The sequence below is a fragment of the Harpia harpyja genome, chromosome 5 (genome assembly GCF_026419915.1).
Source record: "Harpia harpyja isolate bHarHar1 chromosome 5, bHarHar1 primary haplotype, whole genome shotgun sequence".
Classification (NCBI taxonomy): domain Eukaryota; kingdom Metazoa; phylum Chordata; class Aves; order Accipitriformes; family Accipitridae; genus Harpia; species Harpia harpyja.
In genome coordinates this window covers 464,818-483,612 of record NC_068944.1, presented here as the reverse complement: position 1 = coordinate 483,612, position 18,795 = coordinate 464,818, and the positions used below count along the sequence as shown (strand labels likewise).

Sequence of the window (18,795 nt, the reverse complement as noted above, 5' to 3'; positions counted from 1 at the left end):
AATGTTTATTAAGGAAAACTTAGTAAACAATTTTTTTTTACTTACGTATTTAAGAAAGCTATTACTATTTCTTTGTTATCAGTCAGCACAGGGAACTGCCAATGACAATTCCCCATGGCTGTTACTTCCTGACCTGTATTCTATTGCATGAAGCCAGAGCAGGTCAGGAAAAAAAAGGAAAGAAAAGAATAAATAAAGGTCAATTAAGAAAGAAGTAATTGTAGTACTTCTAAGGTAATTTTACATTGTGAAAATCTAAATTTGTCCTGATCAGCATTTCGCTTCTTTGAAAGGAAGCTGGTGTTGGCAGGCATGAATAAAAGGTCAACAGAAACCACACATCCAGAAGAATCAGAGTGCGCAACCTGGTGTGAAGTGGGCCATGTAAAGATGAAAAAAACATAGGCTCCTGTAGTTGGAGTTCCCACTCCTGGTTTTTCTTTTGTCCAAAGTAAGAAATAACTTTACTGATAGTGCCACTAGAGATTGCTTTTTTTTCTTCGCTGTTCAAGTTGCATGGTACCACTCTCACCTGCATAAGGGAGGAAGAAGCCTACTTACTCAACCAGCTTACTTTTTGTCACAAGCTCCGATAATCAGTTGGCCTAAATATTGTCCAAATGTACAAAGAATAATGACAATCACTTGTCTCAGTAGGCCTAAAAGAACAATCTGGAGGACTCAATATAAGGCATAAAGCAGGAGATCTTCTAAAATGGGCCATGAGAAATACTAGTCAGAGACTTAAATGGAATTTTTGCAATCTGAATAGTCCAAGTTATCTTTTGTCATATCTTATTACCACAATAGATCACTCCATTTGGCTTTTGTGTGCTTTTCTTAGACTCATGCATCTGTGAACATTTAAAAGATGATTTAAGTAGAAGTTTGAGAGTTTGAATTTCTGTTTTAAATATTTTGTTGATTAGTAAGTTTTAATTTATGAGCACTGGCAATGTTGAATTCTGCATGATATCACTTCTGTAACTCCAAGATAGACAGGACTTATTTGAAGTTGAAAAGACTGTTATTTCATTTGGGGAAAGATAAATACCCAAGAAAGTGCTGAGCTATCAAAACAATTCTGAGATACAAATTACATCCTGAGCTAATCATTCACATTCACTGCCAAAAGCATCTTCCTTCCTTGCTTACAGTATTAGAAGTAGCAGCTGCTGTTGAAATCTCCCCTGGAGATTGTTAGGATCTGCATGAGAAAAAGCTGTGTGCTGGAGGCCAATTTTGATAAATAACAACTGCAAATATATTGTATGTGATAATTTGTAGATAACCATGGAAAAAGGCGGCACCTATTTTCATACATGTCAGCTGATGGTAATCTTTCTAATTATGATGTATCTACCCACCTATCTAGACAAATCATTGTATGGAGTACGTCTGCAATAACAGGAGGCTCCATTTCCCTGCTCCCATAGGTTAGTGTGTAAGGTACTCACTGCAAGACATAAGGTATTGACTGTAAGACATTATCTTTATAGTGCTACTCTTGCTGGGGTCAAATTTCCTTTTAGATGACTTTAGAGACCTACTTTGATTCCCACCAAAGCAAATGGAAAAATTCTTTTAATTCGGGTCTCTGGATGTCATTGTTTATAAATACACATTGCCTTTCCCAAGGCCACAAAAACTGCAAAAGCAGTTTGACCTGAGGAACCCTCTGATAGGTGCAATCCCATAATGTGCATAATCCTTGGACTGCAGGGGTTGAAGCAATGACTTTTCTTGCTGTAAGATTCATTCAGCCAATCTTCACTCACTGAATTACAGGGGAAATGCATTTTAGGTGCATTAATAGTGCAAAAAATAAAGAAAGTGCTGGGGCTTCCACTGAAATTATGTTGGTTTACGGTATCTTAGTTGACCTCCTAAAATCAGACACTTCAGCAACAGTTTTGAAAAATGCTGCTCATGCTTATTTTGGTGCAATTAAAGTCAGAGCTACTTTAATCATTGCTTCTTTTGAGCAGAACATCTAAATAAATTTCTCTGTGATAAATTAAACATTGACAAAGAATAGGGTATTTCTGAGCAGGCATCAATAACAATAAGAAAAGTCAGTTTAAAAAATACAACTTAAGACATGCCCAATAGAACAGCTTGAAAAAGTGTGTTTACTTTTAAAACCAGGTTATTTTTGAAAGTTCCTGTGCCTTCTCTATTGACTCTTTTATTTCCTTGTATTGACAGATGTAGTGAAGACTAATGGCCAGTTTAACATTTCCTATGCTACTGATTTAAAATAAAAAAAGAATACAAACACATCACCATTTTCTTTTCTATCTCCCAACTGTTATCTATGGAAACCACACTGTATTCTAAGAAAAGCAGTTTATAGCTTCAGCAATTTTTTTAATGCAGTGAGTAATTATTAGTATACTGCTTGTGTTCCTTGCTTTGGACCTTGATTATTATGTATTCTTCATGGTCACGAATTCTTAAATTAGAGTATTGAGAAAAGGTAATAAAAATCTCTGAATTACCAAGTACATAGGGAAATGTAGCATAATAATAATAATAATCATCATCATCATCATCACCATCCAAATAGATAAAGGCCCAAATATTAATAACAACAAATTTTATGGTAATTTGGCATATGGAGAAATAGGAAAATATTTATTCCTCAATACTGTATTTTGTAATAAAAAAGAAAAAAAAACCAAATTACATAATTGTGAATATAATTGCAGTGAAATATCTTTACAAAGCCCAAACATAATCGATTACCTAAAGCTTGATATTAAAGCACTGGAGAATCTACTACAGGCAAGGGATGGACAATGAACTTATTTATCTTTTCCTTCGCCAATTACTACATGCTTTCTTTTACATAAATCCAAATCTTTGGATGTGATGGTGATCATCAGAAACTTGTCTTGTGGTATGACTTCAGTTTGGCTCAGGTAATGTTGCCCTCTTACGCCATGCGTCTCGTGAGGGAGAACAAAAGTGCTGTTCTGGTAATTAAGCTATTCAGATCTCTGTCTGTTGGCATTGAAAATATTCTACTCTACTTTCACAGCCTCTCTTGACTATGTTATTTGAAAAGTGTAGTGACAGGAGCCAGGATTTGCAGAAGAAAAACTAAAGTGCTTTGCCTGGGTACTCTGCTTATGTTCTGAAAATACTCACTTTCCATCCAGTACAATATCCACTTAGGTGTTAGCATAGTCTTTCCCATATTAATAACATCTAGTTTGAGCTTGCTACTCATCTCACATTAGTCAAAACCTGGAACAAAGCCAAATGAAGTTAACAGATTTACTCTGGTGTGAATCCAGTGTAAAAGAAATTATGTTTGCATGCAGTTTTACTTGTCTTGCTTTTCAAATTTCTTTGCCCATGCATGTAAAGTGAACCACTTCATATGCTCCTCATGGATAAAAACCTATCATGCAGAAGTTGAAATTTACATCCAATTTCTTTTAGCCAGTAGGTCCTACGTGTCAAAGAAAGTAAAACATAAACAGTTGGTATTTCTTCCCAGAAGTTCTATGTCTGAAATTGTTTTTGTGTCTACTTCTCCACATGTCAACTTACTAGAAATTTTAGCTATACCTCTGTTACAAATGTAATACCTTATCATACAGAATTATAGGTGACCTTCTGTGTTTTCCCAAGTTGTGCTTTCACAGTAAATAATGCTATCTGGTACAAGAAATTAAAATAAAACAAATGCTACAAAGTTACACTATTACAGTAAAGTTCCTACAAAAGATACAGTTACATACGTTAACCAAAACTGTTCAAATTAACTATTTGAACTGATTCACTGATATTTTAAGGCAACAGAATTAGCTGTTTAAAAAAAGGTGGGGGGTGTGATGTCAATATCAACAAAAGAAGGATCTTTTCATAATATTTGAGAAAAAAAAATACATTTTTTATGTTTTGTATTGGAAATGGCTGTACTGGTGGTGAAAAAAAAAAACCCAAATTGAAAATGTCAAGTTATTTGAGCAATAAAAAATTAGAAATACTCTAAGTCATCTACAGAAAAAGTGAAATAATTGTCAAAGAATGAATTTGACAAACACTAATTCATGGCTACCCAGAAGGGACAGTGGATATTTAATGGGGTAAGAGTGTGTATTTCTATGGAAGGAAGGAAAAGGAAGGCAATTCCTTTATTACAAGAACTTAATATGAAAGAATCTCAAAAGTAGCAAGTAATATACAGTTGGGAACCCAAGGCTTAAAAATTATATTGCTAAGAAGGTCATTATGTTAATCTCATTGTGCTTCCTAAATAAAAATGACTGGGTTCAGCACAGTGTTATGTAAACAACAGTTTAGTAACCCAGCGGCTACTGTATCACTGCTTTCATATCAAACCTTGTCTTACCCCATATAATCCCTTGCTGTGCCCACACATAAAAGGACTGGATTTTTACCATGCGCAAACCGCCTGGAATAGAAAACATGCCTTAAATCAGCCAAAATCGTTGCACTGGTACCCAGCACTATGTGCACAGACTCAGTAAAATACAACTCCCTTTTCCAGTTCTGATGGATATTCTGAAATATTAGAATAAATACCTGGAGAGAGTTTACCATCATTAAGAAGCTCGTACTGTAAGTTAGATATGAAAAGCAAGAGAACTGCCATTGTAGTTTCAGACTGAATTTCTGATGGACTTCAGTGTAGCCAAGGTTTCACTTCAAGTATCTGGATACACAAATGGCTCAGGTTAGAAGGAAGACCATGAGAAATCTGTTTGTTAAAATAGTTCATTTGAGAAATGACACAATGCGATAAAGGAAGCGTTCAGATCATTACATATTTACTCACTGGACTGTAAAAAAATAAAAGATAATGAGATACAGTCAGAAGAACACTATATGCAATTAATAAAGTGGGACTAATCCCCAGATAGCACCTGTTACAATTTGATTGTAGTTATAATCAAGAGCTTCTATGTGGAGCTTCACTCATTCATGACACCTGAAGACGTAGCTTAATTTGTGTATATTTCCAAATAGAAATTATTCCTACCAAATTGCCAACAGTATTCTGAATTGTCAGGTACAGCGCTTTCAAAAAGGGAGAGTTTGTACCTCTATTCATTATTTCATGCATGCTTCAGAAATTTTAGATTGAAAAGGATGAGTTAACTCAAAAACAATGACGTAATAATAGCAGTCTGAAGAGACACTCATAGGTACCTAGATGCAGTAACAGGCCATTGATCATACACAGCTGAAAGATACCCTAATATATGACTTGACTTAAAAATTCCCAAATACAAATGACGTATTTCCTAGATGAAGAATCTTGTTAAATTCAAATTAATGAGACAAATACATAGCTACTACCAAATTCAGAGAATCATAGCTAAAAAGGTTTTTGATAGCCATAAAACTTCATTTTCTTTAAAATGAAATAAAAAATTTAAAAAGTTAATTCAGTACCATTCTGGATGAAGGACTGTCCTGCTTTCACTTTTCCAGTAGGTCCTACAGGCTTTCCTGTCTCTTGTATATCTGTTCCAAGAATTTGATCTCTGAGGTTATGGGATCCAAGAAACCTGAAATAGTGTCACTTTCCACATTCCATTTCATGACAGTCTACCTAGTTCTCTTATACTCATCAGTTACTTTGAAGCCAAGTACTGTATACAACATGCAGTTTCCATAGGCGTTGTGCCATATGGACATGTGCGTGACATGAAAAAAGCAGGATAAACCAAGATGACCAAGAAAGCAGCTTTTGTGGGAGATCAAGAACATTTAATAAAAATGTCCTTGGTTTTCTGCCTGTAGCAGATCTACTGAAAACCAGAGAAGATGTGTTATAAAATATAGAAGAATTAAAGACTGCAAAAAAAGTTAGTTGTAAGAGTAAAGAAACAAAGAGAAGAGAGGGTGGCAAAAGCGAAGCTAACAAACCCTTACAAGTTGAAACTCAGAACTGAAAAATCCGAGTATTGCTATCGAAGTTTCAGTTTCCACTGACTGTTTTTGCAAACTTACCTATGTACCACGTAAGACAGATACCACAAGACTTAGTTTGTACAGTTGTTTAAAAAATATAAAGAGAAAGCTATTTATACCAAGTCATGCTTCTGCATACCATTTCCCTGATGGCATTGTGTATCGGTTTCTGTGACAGGGTTTTGGTAGCGGGGTAGGGGCCACAGGGCTGGCTCCTCTGAGAAGCTTCTAGAAGCTTCCACAGCTCCAGGTGGGACCCGCTGCTGGCCCAGGCTGAGCCCGTCAGTGAGAGTGGTAACACCTGTGGGGAACAGGTTTGAGAAGGGGAACCTGCAGTGAGCGAGGGGAGTGGGGTGTGAGAGGAACCCCTCTGCAGGTGTGGAGGGAGGGGGATGGGGGGGGGGGGGGAGGAGGAGGAGGAAGAGGAAGGGATGCCCCTGCAGCCTGTGGTGAGACGGCAGGCTGTCCTCCCCCCCAGCCCACGGAGGGGAGCAGATGCCCCCAAGATGGCCGTGACTCTGTGGTAAAGCCCGCGCTGAGGCAGTCTGTGACTGAAGACCGGCCCGCGGAAAGGACCCAGGCGGGGAAGTTTGTGAGGAACTGCAGCCCGCGGGAAGGACTCACCCTGGAGAGGTTCGTGAAGGACTGTCTCCCGCGGGAGGGACCCCACAGTGGAGCAGGGACGAGTGAGGAGGAGTCCTCCTCCCCCTGAGGAGGAAGGAGCGGCAGAGACAAGGTATGACGGGCGGACCCCAACCCGCGTCCCCTGCGCCGCCGGCGGGAGGAGGTGGAGAGAACCGGGAGCGGAGTTGAGGCGGGAAGGAGGGAGGGCGGGGGGGAAGGTGTTCTCAGGTTTGGGTTTACTTCTCATTATCGTGGTTTTGATTGATTGGTAGTAAATTAAATTGATTCTGTTTCTTCCCCAAGTTGAGCCTGTCTTTTGCCCGTGACCATAATTGGGGAGTGATCCCTCCCAGTCCTTGTGTTGACCCATGAGCTTTTCTTTGTATTTTCTCCTCCCCATCCCACGGGGCGAGGAGTGAGAGCGGCCTCGTGGTGCTTTGTTGCCGGCTGGGCTTAAACCGTGACACAATGCCTGCTTATGCTACTGCATTGATTGCTCACTACTACTCTTTCTTACCAGTATCAGGCTCCCACCGTTTTGTTAGTTCTTTCATATTGTTGTAGAAGATCATCAACAGTACTGTGCAACAGTACTGCTAATGAGGCCTGCTTCACACAAAATAAAATGAAGTTATTTGTAGTCCAGATCAGTTCCTCTACTGAACTTCTGTTGCATCGCCATAAAACAAGCAAACTGAAAAAATCCAACTGGGCTGAGAAAAACAGCAGTGGTGTGGTAGGGGTGGCAGCAAATGATTGACAAAGATGAGGAGACAGGTGCGAATTGCTTTAATCCGGAATCGCTTCAAGGGAAATGATTCTGCTCTCTTAGACTGCAAGAGAAGGTAAATGACGCAAAACCTCTGAAGCATAAGAAGAGAAAAAGCCAGGACTGGGGAGATCAGAGGCAGAGTGCATTTGTAAACAGAAATAGTAAGTTATGTGAGGAGGTAAAAAAATCATATGAGTAAACAGCACTGTTCTCTTACAGTTCTCTTGCTGCATGTGATTTGAGAAGTGCAGCAAACTCTGCAGAAAGAGTGTGGGATGAGTAAGCAGCTTATTCAACTCGGGAGCAGATGCAAATTAATAAATCTGTGGGACAAATAAATAAATAGCTAGTCAAAGATCGTAACTATAAAGCACAGAGCAAGCTAAGGATTATAGGGTTAGTGGCTAGAATCAAATTCAACACAATGTATAAAGGCAATAAGGCAAGGAAAACGTAATTCCAGGAAGCGAGAAGAGAAATGCTGAGCAACTTGCTGGATATTTTTTTTTCCTGACACTAAACAAGGGCACTAATGAGGCCATATCTGAAATGTCACATTGATTTTCTGTCTGATTCATTATCTTACAGATAAATATGACTTTATGGAAAAGCTACAGCTTTGGCAGGCAGCTGGCTACACACATATCAGGAAACAAGGCCAGGAAATGGGCTGTAGCGCTATGGTGTGATTATCCACACTTTAACCCTTAGCTTGCTTTCTGGCACTGTAACATCCAGGAGTTCAGTTTATTAATCAACGCTCAGCTTAACATAGCATGGCTGTGTGACTTTACCTCTGCTTCACTAAGAAAATTGGTACAGACCTGCGAGAGAGTCTGTAAATTAAAACAATGCAGATCAGAAAAGCAAAAATGCAGAAGTAAAAGTTTAGGTGGTGATGCTCATTGCTTCTTCAGAGGATGCATTTCAGCTTCCACCCATGCCAACTTATTTACTCTCTCTCAGTCTATATACATTTCTGATTTCCTGGGCAGCCTTCTAGTTATATACAAGTTCCTTTCTGAGATCCCAAATTCCTGTGAACCCTTTACAAACCTTGTAAACATCTCTGTAGGGAGCATGGAGTTAGCCTTCATGCAGTAAAAGTGAAGTGTTTTTTGAGCATCTGGCAACCAGGTTATGCATACATCTGCTGGCATAAATTCCTGAACTATTGGTCCCTTAGCCAACAATAAATAACTGCAAAATGTACAGATAGACTTTTAGAGTCAGAAATGTGTTTGGATAGATACATTTCAAATAATATAAGAATATGCCATGGTCTTTGTAAGGATGTTCTGTACTTGTAGCAGGTATAAGAAGCTTGACAGAAACTAACTAGAAGAAACTTTGCAATTGTATTAACTGAAAGACCATAAAAATATATTGGTTTTAAGATTTAGACCACATAAAGAAAGGACACATAACAGTTTAAGAAGAGACTTAATAAAATATCAGTTCTCTCTTCAGTCTATACACATGAATAATATTTCTTCACATCATTTTTCTGATAAGAAAACTATGTTTTCAAAATGTGAGAGTCTGTGTAATAGCACTGTAATATAGATCTTAAGTGAGTGACATGGCCTAGACATAGTTAAACTGAAATGCAGAAAATATTTGTCCATGGACCATTCAACAGTGGACAGGTGTTTTAAATGCCTTGTGAAGTTGAGGATAGGACTAATATGGGGGGGGGGGGGGGGGAAGCCTGAAATTGCAGTCTGGAAAGTCTGCTTAGGAATTTCTTGAGCACAAAATAAAGACCCTGTGGAAACTGCTTTCATGAAGGCAATTACACATTCCAGGTAACTTCTAATTAAATTCCACTTAGACATGCATGAACTAATGCTCTGTACTGGCTAAATATCATCCAAGGATGACTATAAAGCAAATATATTCTGGTTATCCGATGTCTGGACTGATTGGTCTTCTATGGCTTTCTCTGACTTTACTGTCCATATTTGAATGATCCATTCATATGACATACAACTTTTGTTAGTGGGAGATGAATTGAGTCTCTTTAATAAGAATATTAGTGATTTAAAGAAAAGAAAAGCTAATGCAAAAACCATTTTCCTGTATTTAAAACATCTTAAAAAATTTGAGATTTTCCTTTTTTACTGTACAACAGCTCCTCCAGTAACTTTATATCAGTCTTGTTAATCCTTGACAAGCTGACAAGCCGTGGAATTCAGCACTATTACCATGGCAAAGCCATGAAATCCTTGATCTGCTGCCATGATCTATACAAGCCAGTATATGGAAGAATTAATTAATATTAGAGTAGTGTGCAGTTATTTGAATCCCTGCCAGATTAGTTACTGCAGGTATAAATAAGAGAAGACCAAGTTTATCCATATCATCTGCCCAGAGGGTGTGTCACAGGGTCCCTGCACCTAGCTTTTAGCTAACTTTCTTCTATGTCCTTCAATGATAATGGCAGGCAGGCAGTCTGTTAGTTACAATCAAGTGCTACCTGAGGTTCCCGGATCAGATGAACCTTTTGAAGCTGCGATCTACCTCCTTGGCCCTAATGTGTTTAACATAGTAATGTATCTGCCATAGTAATATATCTGGCATATACCCACACTTTTTGTGGATATAACTCGCAAATCATCTATAAAATCAGTTCTGATAATCAGTTGCAATGTAAATTACACTACCTGTGGACACACTTACCCAAGGAGGACCTCAGCTCCCAATTTCCAGCTCTGTTTTCTGTTAGCTCCCCTACTTCAACCTCCACAGCATCAGCAGCAGTGGGGTGGTGTAGGCCATATGATGACTCACTCCCAACACCTGTGCTTTTAAACAGGATCACTTCATACAAGTAAAGAAGCGTAGAAAAGTACAATGTAGCACAAGCTCGCAACCTTAATTTCCTTTAAATTCTTACCACACTTAAATTTGGTGGAAAAGGGAGAGAATCTACTCAAGGAAAAGAAATAAAGATACAATTTTTAAAAGGTGTGACTTGTGTTTCTATATAAATTTCCCCCATATTTCTAAAATAAAATGTTTCAGCTACTTTTCCTCAAGAATGAAGGACCCGGTCTCAACTTCTGTAGTTCGTTCTTCTTCACATGAGAAATCCTACATACTTGTTAGCTCCTATACAACATTTTCTTTGAGACTCTAACAAATCCTGAAAGCTTCGTGACCTTTCAGCAGAAGTTTGATTTTCACCTATGACATTCATGAGCAAATGCAGGCCCTTGCTCTAAAAGAGATAGAATTAAAGCTGGTCCATAGTGTTTATTAGCTTTTTTTGGTTCATGAGAACAAAGAATAAACCAACCGCGTCCTATTTATTTTAAAATAATAGATTTCATCAATTCTTTTTCAAGAGGAATACAGTGGCTCTTTGTCAGATAATGGTGATTTAGACTTTAATTCATCAATGCCTGTAAGGGGATTTATATCTCCACCTGAAATGTGCTGCAGGGGTATAAAGTATTATTACTAAGCATATTACTACAGGCACAAGTCACATACGTATATTTAAGATCACATACTAAACCAGCTGCATATGTTTATCTGGTAGAAATAAAAAACACCACCTGGTTCTTCCTCACTGTTGAAAGTATTGCAGGAATAGACATACCATAGGTTACGTGACATTCATTTTTACAGCTTTTGAATTATTGCTTGGTATCCTTTATTCCATTAAGCAGTGGCTTAAAGGCATACAATTCACATAAAGCAACATCTGAAATACTATTTTAGGAAAGACAGTACTGTGTCAGTCCAGAACAATACAGAAGTTTCATCACAGACGTTTGCTGGTCTAAATACAATTGTCAGTTAACAGTGAAGTCTGCTCTGATGTGAGACTAGGTAATCCTCAGGGCTGCTTCTGATTCTCTGTCTGCCTGCAACCATCTTCCTCCCTCCCTTGCTAACTACCAGCAGCCACTCTCACTTACCTAATTCTGTTCATGACCCCAGAGGAGGTCATTAGCCCCAAACTGACTATCACCCCTTGTGCCCCTGATGGTACTCTCCAGCTCCCCTAAGACTGTTAGATTGGCTAGTGCTAGAAATGAGGAATCCACTATCTGCAGTGTGCAATTCCCTGCTTGCCAGGGAAATAAACAGGAGGTGTCTGCTGTTCAATGTGATTAGCATGCAACAAGAAAAGGCCCATAACTAATAGGTTTTCCTAAAAAACAAAGAAGAAAAAAAAAAGGAGCAGCAAGCTATCCCATCTAGTCATTAAATTAGAGAAGAGGGAGGGCAAGGCAGGGAAAGAATCCTACTAATGCTCTGCCTTTGACTTAATTCAAATTTTGAACTAAGGTTTAGACATATTCCTGACTTCCTTATATCAGAGTATATGGGTGAAACTAATGTCATATTCCTGAAATTAAGACACTACACAGAGCTGCCTCTTTATTTGACTCTTGTTAAAAAAAGCTGACGTGACAATTTGTAACTATAAGCTGGTGATTTCAGTATCAACTTGCTGGTATTAAACCCAGATCTCTTTCAGCCAGAGATGGTGGTGGTGTTGAGAACAATAGCTTTAACAGGAAAAACTAAATATTTTTTTACAATTAGTATCTTACAAATATGGACAGATATTTAGGTTAACTTTTTTAGTTGAATTTAAGAATAGTAGCACGAATTCTAAACCAAGCACACCTCTGAAGCTCTGAGTGATTAAAATTAGTCATGAAATGCCAGAATGACTAATTTATCGGTACAACTACTCCAGCCATATTATAAAAGCTAATGCTTTTTAAAAAATCTATTGCTGTTATAAAAATGCCAGCCACTCACTAACTGTCTGTAACAATTTTTATGGATTTATTGCTTAATTAGGTTCGTACCTTTATTTGACAGGGGTTATTGAACATAGCATATACTCCTCTCAAGTCAGTGTAAAAGTCTAAGTCAGTTTTTATGGGAGCCTACATTAAAGCACAATTCAGTGATAAAATAAATTGTCTTAACTCACTTCAGGGAGTTTTAATATGGCCTATTATAACAAGTAGCTATTTACCTGTTTTCATCATTTTTCTAGACATAGTTTCTGATTAAAAAAGATATGTTTTTAAACACTAAATGATTATTTTTCTCCCTCAAAAACCCATCTGCTCCTTCTCTGTGATGCTGTGGTTAAGTAACAATATTGAATTTATGGTACCTTCCACAGGGAAAGATGACAGGTACCATGAATGTAACAATCCCATTTCTCTTCTGGGTCAAGCAGAAAGGGAACACTTTATCAGCTGACTTCTAACCCAACCTCTGCATTCAGAGGTTAACCATAATGGAACAAAATAAATATTTTTGCAAATATGTACAAAGAGCAGAGAGAATCATCTAGACCAATATTTGGATTAGAACAAAATTATCCTTAATTAGTTGTGCTGACTTTTTCTTGTGTGGAATTTAACTATGTCTTGATAATTGAATGTCAAGCAGAATCAATAGTTAGACATCGAGCCCAATTCTGCTTGTCATACTCAACATGCATTGCTACACTGAAGTAAACAGGGTGCAGATTTGACCTCAGATGATGGCACCCCTCTCCCACCTGTGCAAATTCCCACTTGCCACATGGTAAGACCCTGTTATTCAGTCTCTCCAAAGATCCTGCAATATACCGGTGTCAGCTCGGTATATTGCCATGGGAGAGTCGCTGGCATTTCTCACTCAGCAGACATGCCTGCAATGGGAGCACAGAAAGAGGTCTCATAAGCATTTCCAAGTCTCATGGAATTATTCTAGCCAGTGTGATATTTCTGGGTGGTAAAATAGTGTACTTCTCACATGAACTTTATTGACCCTGGCATATAGAAGGAGAAATACAGATAATAAAGTTACAGAGGATATGAAAACTATGAGGCAGAAACACAAAGATTAATGACAAACTGTGGCAAGTCTTCAAAGTGCTATGAGGTCTCTGGTGCTTATAATGAAATCCAGTCCTGCTGAGGGCACAACAATACACTTATGCCTCACTGCAACTTTGTTTGGAAAGCTTAAAACAGTTTCTTATGCTTCCCTTAGCATGGGCATGAATTTCTCACTTCGATGCATAGTCTAGAAAGACTTCTTTTTTTTTTTTTTTTAAAGCTGGGTGAGAAAAAAGAGCTGAAGAAACCAATTTAAATAATTTTGCACTTTTCAAAGCACTTTCAGTAGTTTTTTTAATCTCCAGCCTAAAAGAAAAGATTTCTATAAAGCCAATAGAAGTAGCGAGCAGTTTCAGTGCAAAACAAATGTGAGTAGTTTTCAACACAAATCTAATATTTGGAAATAGGAATAGCTGAAAAGAGGGAAGAATGGTCATAACTACACCTAAACAAATATTTGTGGGAATAAATTTATCTGCCTACAAAAAAGGTAACCAGGATGAAAACTCACCAAATTTCAAACAGATTGTTTCTTAAGTTTCTTCAGATAGATAGAGGTCCTTGGGAAGCAGAAACATTTAGAAAATTGCTATTGTTGTGCAAACATTGGGGCTTGCAAAACACTAAGGAAACAAGAATAAAAAAAGTCATACATTTCACTTCAGAAACTGCAAGCAATTAAAAAGATTGAATGAGACTTACAGGTAACAAGGATTTCAGAAGAACCTACAACAGACTAATGGTAGGTAAGCTACTGGACTGGGTGTTATAAAGTGGTATTTGAAATTGTGACACTAGGCTAGACTGCCTCTCCCCTTGGAAACCAGGTTTGAGGGCAATATTTTCATTAATCTGCTGGTAAAGTTTTTCCAAAAGTAAGCCAGAGCAACGTAACTGTTGTGGTTTAACCCCAGCCAGCAACTAAGCACCACGCAGCTGCTCGCTCACTTCCCCACATACCCAGTGGGATGGGGGAGAGAATTGGGAAAGGAAGTGAAACTCGTGGGTTGAGATGAGAACGGTTTAATAGAACAGAAAAGAAACTAATAATGATAACACTAATAAAATGACAACGGTAATAATAAAAGGATTGGAATATACAAATGATGCACAATGCAATTGCTCACTGCCCGCCGCTTGACACCCAGTTAGTCCCCCAGCAACGATCCCCCTGCCTCCACTCCCTCCAGTTTATATACTGGACACATCGTCACATGGTGTGGAATACCCCTTTGGCCAGTTTGGGTCAGCTGCCCTGGCTGTGTCCCCTCCCAACTCCTTGTGCCCCTCCAGCCTTCTTGCTGGCTGGGCATCAGGAGCTGAAAAATCCTTGACTTGGTATAAACACTACTTAGCAACAACTGAAAACATCAATGTGTTAGCAACATTCTTCTCATACCTAGCTCAGAAACATAGCACTATACCAACTAGGAAGACAATTAACTCTATCCCAGCTGAAACCAGGACAGTAACGACAGCCTGTTAGGGCCTAGGCTGTATTTCTGTCTCCATATGGAGAGGATACTGGAATTATGAATGCAAAGACCTGGTTGTTTCACTCCCTTACAAGCTCCACTCCTGGAAGCTCCTAGTTCTCTTCTCCTACAACTGTACATAACAGGCAAGATATTTTTTCTCCCCTACCCCAGCTGCTGTTTCCTTCATGCCTGCCATACTCTGTTTTCTACATCCACCCCAGGCACTGACAAGAAAGCATGAATTTATTTACTGCTATGAATATTAGTAGTCATGGAAGTATGAAGGTGCTACAGAAAAAAATAGGCCATGTTAGCATAATGACTGTACAAAACAGGATGAGCCTAGTGTTGCTACTGCTGAAGGGGACTAACACTCACTTTGGTTTCATCAATATTTTTTTTTCTACCTTCACAATTTGGTATTCAGTATCCTTTATCAATTTGTGTGGAGCCCTTTGAAGATGCAATAGATCGCAGAGCCTCGAACTGCACCGTGTCAGTTACGGTTACATGTCTGAAAATAAAATTCCAAATTATTTTTTTTAGTAACTTTGCAGTTAGCACTGATGCTTGATAATTATAAAGGCTTTTAAACAGAGGTGATTAAGTTTGGCCTGTATAAGGGCATTAGAAAGAAATCATACCTGGAGCTTACCTCTGTTAGAAGTGTCCACTGACGAGAGCATGGACTTGTACGTCTATATCCATATGACATGATCACATCAAGACTAACATCCTAATAAAATAAAATTTTAAAAGGTCATGAACAACAAACATCTTTAAAGAGAGAACAGTAGCGATTTAAAATAGATGGAGCCTGCTTAGTACCCATTCAAACGCAGAAACACTGCACAGCTTTCAAACCACATTAGTTGCTTATCCAGACATTCCTTGTTATTTGCAGCACAGAGGGAAAAAAAAAAAAAAAATACGAGAATAAGTAGTGAAATTAGCATATGTTTTCTCATGATGGAACGTCCACAAGCAAATAGTTATTCCTTAGAATTTGTTTGTTGGGCCATACATAATATATTTTTTATTTTTAATTTGCAGATTGATGACAGTTTTATATGGCATCTGCCCATCACAATTGCTCAGGTACATACATAAAGTTGTATAATATTACTTCTAGTTCTTGACTGGACAAGTACATTTATAGAGCTGATGAAACACTGAATCCTTTAAATAGAGAAAACAGATAAATGGCATTAGAAACGAAAAAAAAAAAATCTCTCTTTCCCATTGTGGTCCTTCCTTGAGGCAGGATTCCTTGAAAAATTAGACTATTGCAAAATTTATTGACTATGTTAGAAGTTTAAATTTAATTTTGTCTCATCACATTCATATAAAGTAATTCTTCATGTCTGGTCTTAACTGCAACAATGAAGCTAGATGCTTGTGTGATTTATTTGGTTGTCTAAACTCTGTGTCCTGGTTTCAGCATAGAGAACAAGGGCTTTGGAGCCCTTGTGGCGCACATTTTATATTGTTTCAGTACGCATGAATTTAAAACAAAATATCAGTTGCACATGAAAGTTTAAAATTTACCCTCTACGATCGTATCTTTATTCAAAATTTATTGGAAAGCATATATAAATTTGGAGCAAATATACCTAAAGCACATGGATAATTTTTGTGAATACTCCCAGACAGTTTTTATGTTAGGAGCTCAATACTGATTTATTCTTTCAGGGATACCCTTTCTGACCTGCCAGACCCCAGCATTCTGCTTTCAAAACTCCCTCAGGATCTATCTACACACTTGACCCAGCTTATTTGGGAAGCCATAATCTTTTATGCTCAGCTCCCAGAGCTCTTGAAGCCAGAAGGGACCTCTCTGGCTGTTTCATCTGTCTGCCCACATAGCACAGAAGCCTCCACCTGTAATTTCTGCTGTAAGACCATCACTTTCATCTGAATGGTAGCTTCTCTTTTATAAAAGACACATAATCCTGAAAGCCAAAATAGACTGTAAAAGTGAGCATTTGTCAATGATGGTTAAAGTCTCTGGCTCCTTTAAGCCTCGAGCAAATTATTTAATCAGAGGATCCCAGCACTGCAGCTGTTCTCTAGGAACAACCTTATTTTCTGTCACTTACTACATAATCCAGAATTTGCTGTTCCTTCTTTCATACCGCTTGAATAATTTCCACCGGACACATTTTAATTCACCTCGCAGCAAGCAATAAATGCCTTTATACCACCTCTCACGGTGGGTTCTGCATAGCATGGTAGGAAGTACAGTACAAGAACCACCTTATTTCCACAACACCCAGCACTTTCTCAAAGGGCAGAAAGCTTCTCCTGATCTTCAAATACTCCCTTTGGTGTCAGGGTGGGAAGGGGTGGATAACTAGCAGGGGTGTCCAGTGTATTTATGTGGTGTATCTCCATGCAGTATGCTTATGGGGCTACTTTTTCTTTCGCTAGCTGGCAGGAGCCTTTGTTTTGCCTTATGAAGCATCTCAGAACAAGTGGAAAGAGCAATGCCACCAGGGAAAGGGGCTGGAATTGGCAGTAAGGCAAGCGTAGCTGGTTCATCTACACTGTCAGTAGCTGCTGTGAGAGAGAAGAGAGGTTTTACTCTGCCATGTATTGAATGCTCTAGCTATTATCCTAGATTACTTTTAGACATGTTAAGCATTATCATGGCCTTGAAAAGGATAATGATGGCACTAAATCCTCACCTTCCTTTTCTTCCACCCATGAGGTTATTTACATGATTATGGCATTTAGCATTTGACCTAGTTATAGACTAAAGGTACATGCCTTTGCTGTGTAACAGGAACAGACAGAAAACAGCAGTCTAGAGAATGATTTTACACTAGCAAGAATAAGAGCACATGCTAGCCTGGTAATGTGAATCTCACTTACCCCACACTATGGGTTTATCTCATAGCTTTTCTGCAATATACTTCAGCCACACCCGTGAATGCACACACCATCCCTACAGACTTGAAATGTATCGAAGACAATATTTGGTAATACATTGACATTTCACTTTCTTCAGTTTGCATTTCTCATTCATGTAACCCACAAATTATCCTTCTAGAAAGGACAATTGTTGTCTATAACCTTGTCGTGGTTTTGGCTCGGATAGAGTTAATTTTCTTCCCAGTAGCTGGTATAGTGTTATGTTTTGGATTCAGTATGAGAAGAATGTTGATAACACACTGATGTTTTCAGTTGTTGCTAAGTAGTGTTTAGTCTAAAGTCAAGGATTTTTCAGCTTCTCATGCCCTGCCAGCAAGAAGGCTGGAGGGGCATAAGAAGTTGGGAGGGGACACAGCCGGGACAGCTGACCCAAACTGGCCAGCGGGGTATTCCATACCATGGGACGTCATGCTCAGCTTATAAAGGTGGGGGAAGAAGAAGGAAGGGGAGGATGTTCAGAGTTATGACGTTTGTCTTTCAAGTCACCGTTAGGCGTGATGGAGCCCTGCTTTCCTGGAGATGGCTGAACACCTGCCTGCCCATGGGAAGTGGGGAATGAATTCCTTGGCTTGCTTTGCTTGCATGCACAGCTTGTGCTTTACCTATTAAACTGTCTTTATCTCAACCCAGGAGTTTTCTCGCTTTTACCCTTCTGATTCTCTTCCCCATCCCACCGGGGGGTAGTGAGCGAGTGTCTGTATGGTGCTTAGTTGCCAGCTGGGGTTAAACCACGACAAACCTGTATTATAAATTTCACTTATTATGTCATCTGTAATTCAGAAGACTGTACAAGATTCAACCAGGAAGCAAGATCTACCTGTACCGAGTTCCTTAAAAGTATATAACAAGCCCATATCTCCAAAGAGCTCATGGATAGAAGGGATTATAAATCTAAAGACATCATGAATATGAACAGCTATGAAATAGGGGACCATCAGGTAAAACAGTGAAGTGTACTTGTAATATGTTCACAAATAGATATGACGTTAGGCATCATTAATTAATGACTGGATTTCAAAATACTTCTAGGTTTTTGGGCAAAATGAGCTATATCTTTTAAGAACGTGTTCATTATTAAGTGTTGAAAATCTGTAAGCAACAAAAAATAGTGTCATCTACAAGATAAGCAATTTTATCACTAATTAAAGGAAAGGTAGGTAAACCT

At 38.5% G+C, this 18,795-nt stretch overlaps 1 long non-coding RNA gene across 1 annotated transcript; it reads right to left on the bottom strand.

The window, feature by feature from the left end:
* Positions 1-230: 230 nt before the first annotated feature.
* Positions 231-4,422, bottom strand: LOC128142273 (uncharacterized). Its single transcript, XR_008235331.1, has 3 exons — positions 4,367-4,422; positions 3,154-3,252; positions 231-532 (listed from the first exon to the last, which is right to left on the bottom strand). It is a non-coding gene; the product is annotated as an uncharacterized LOC128142273 (long non-coding RNA).
* Positions 4,423-18,795: the final 14,373 nt, after the last annotated feature.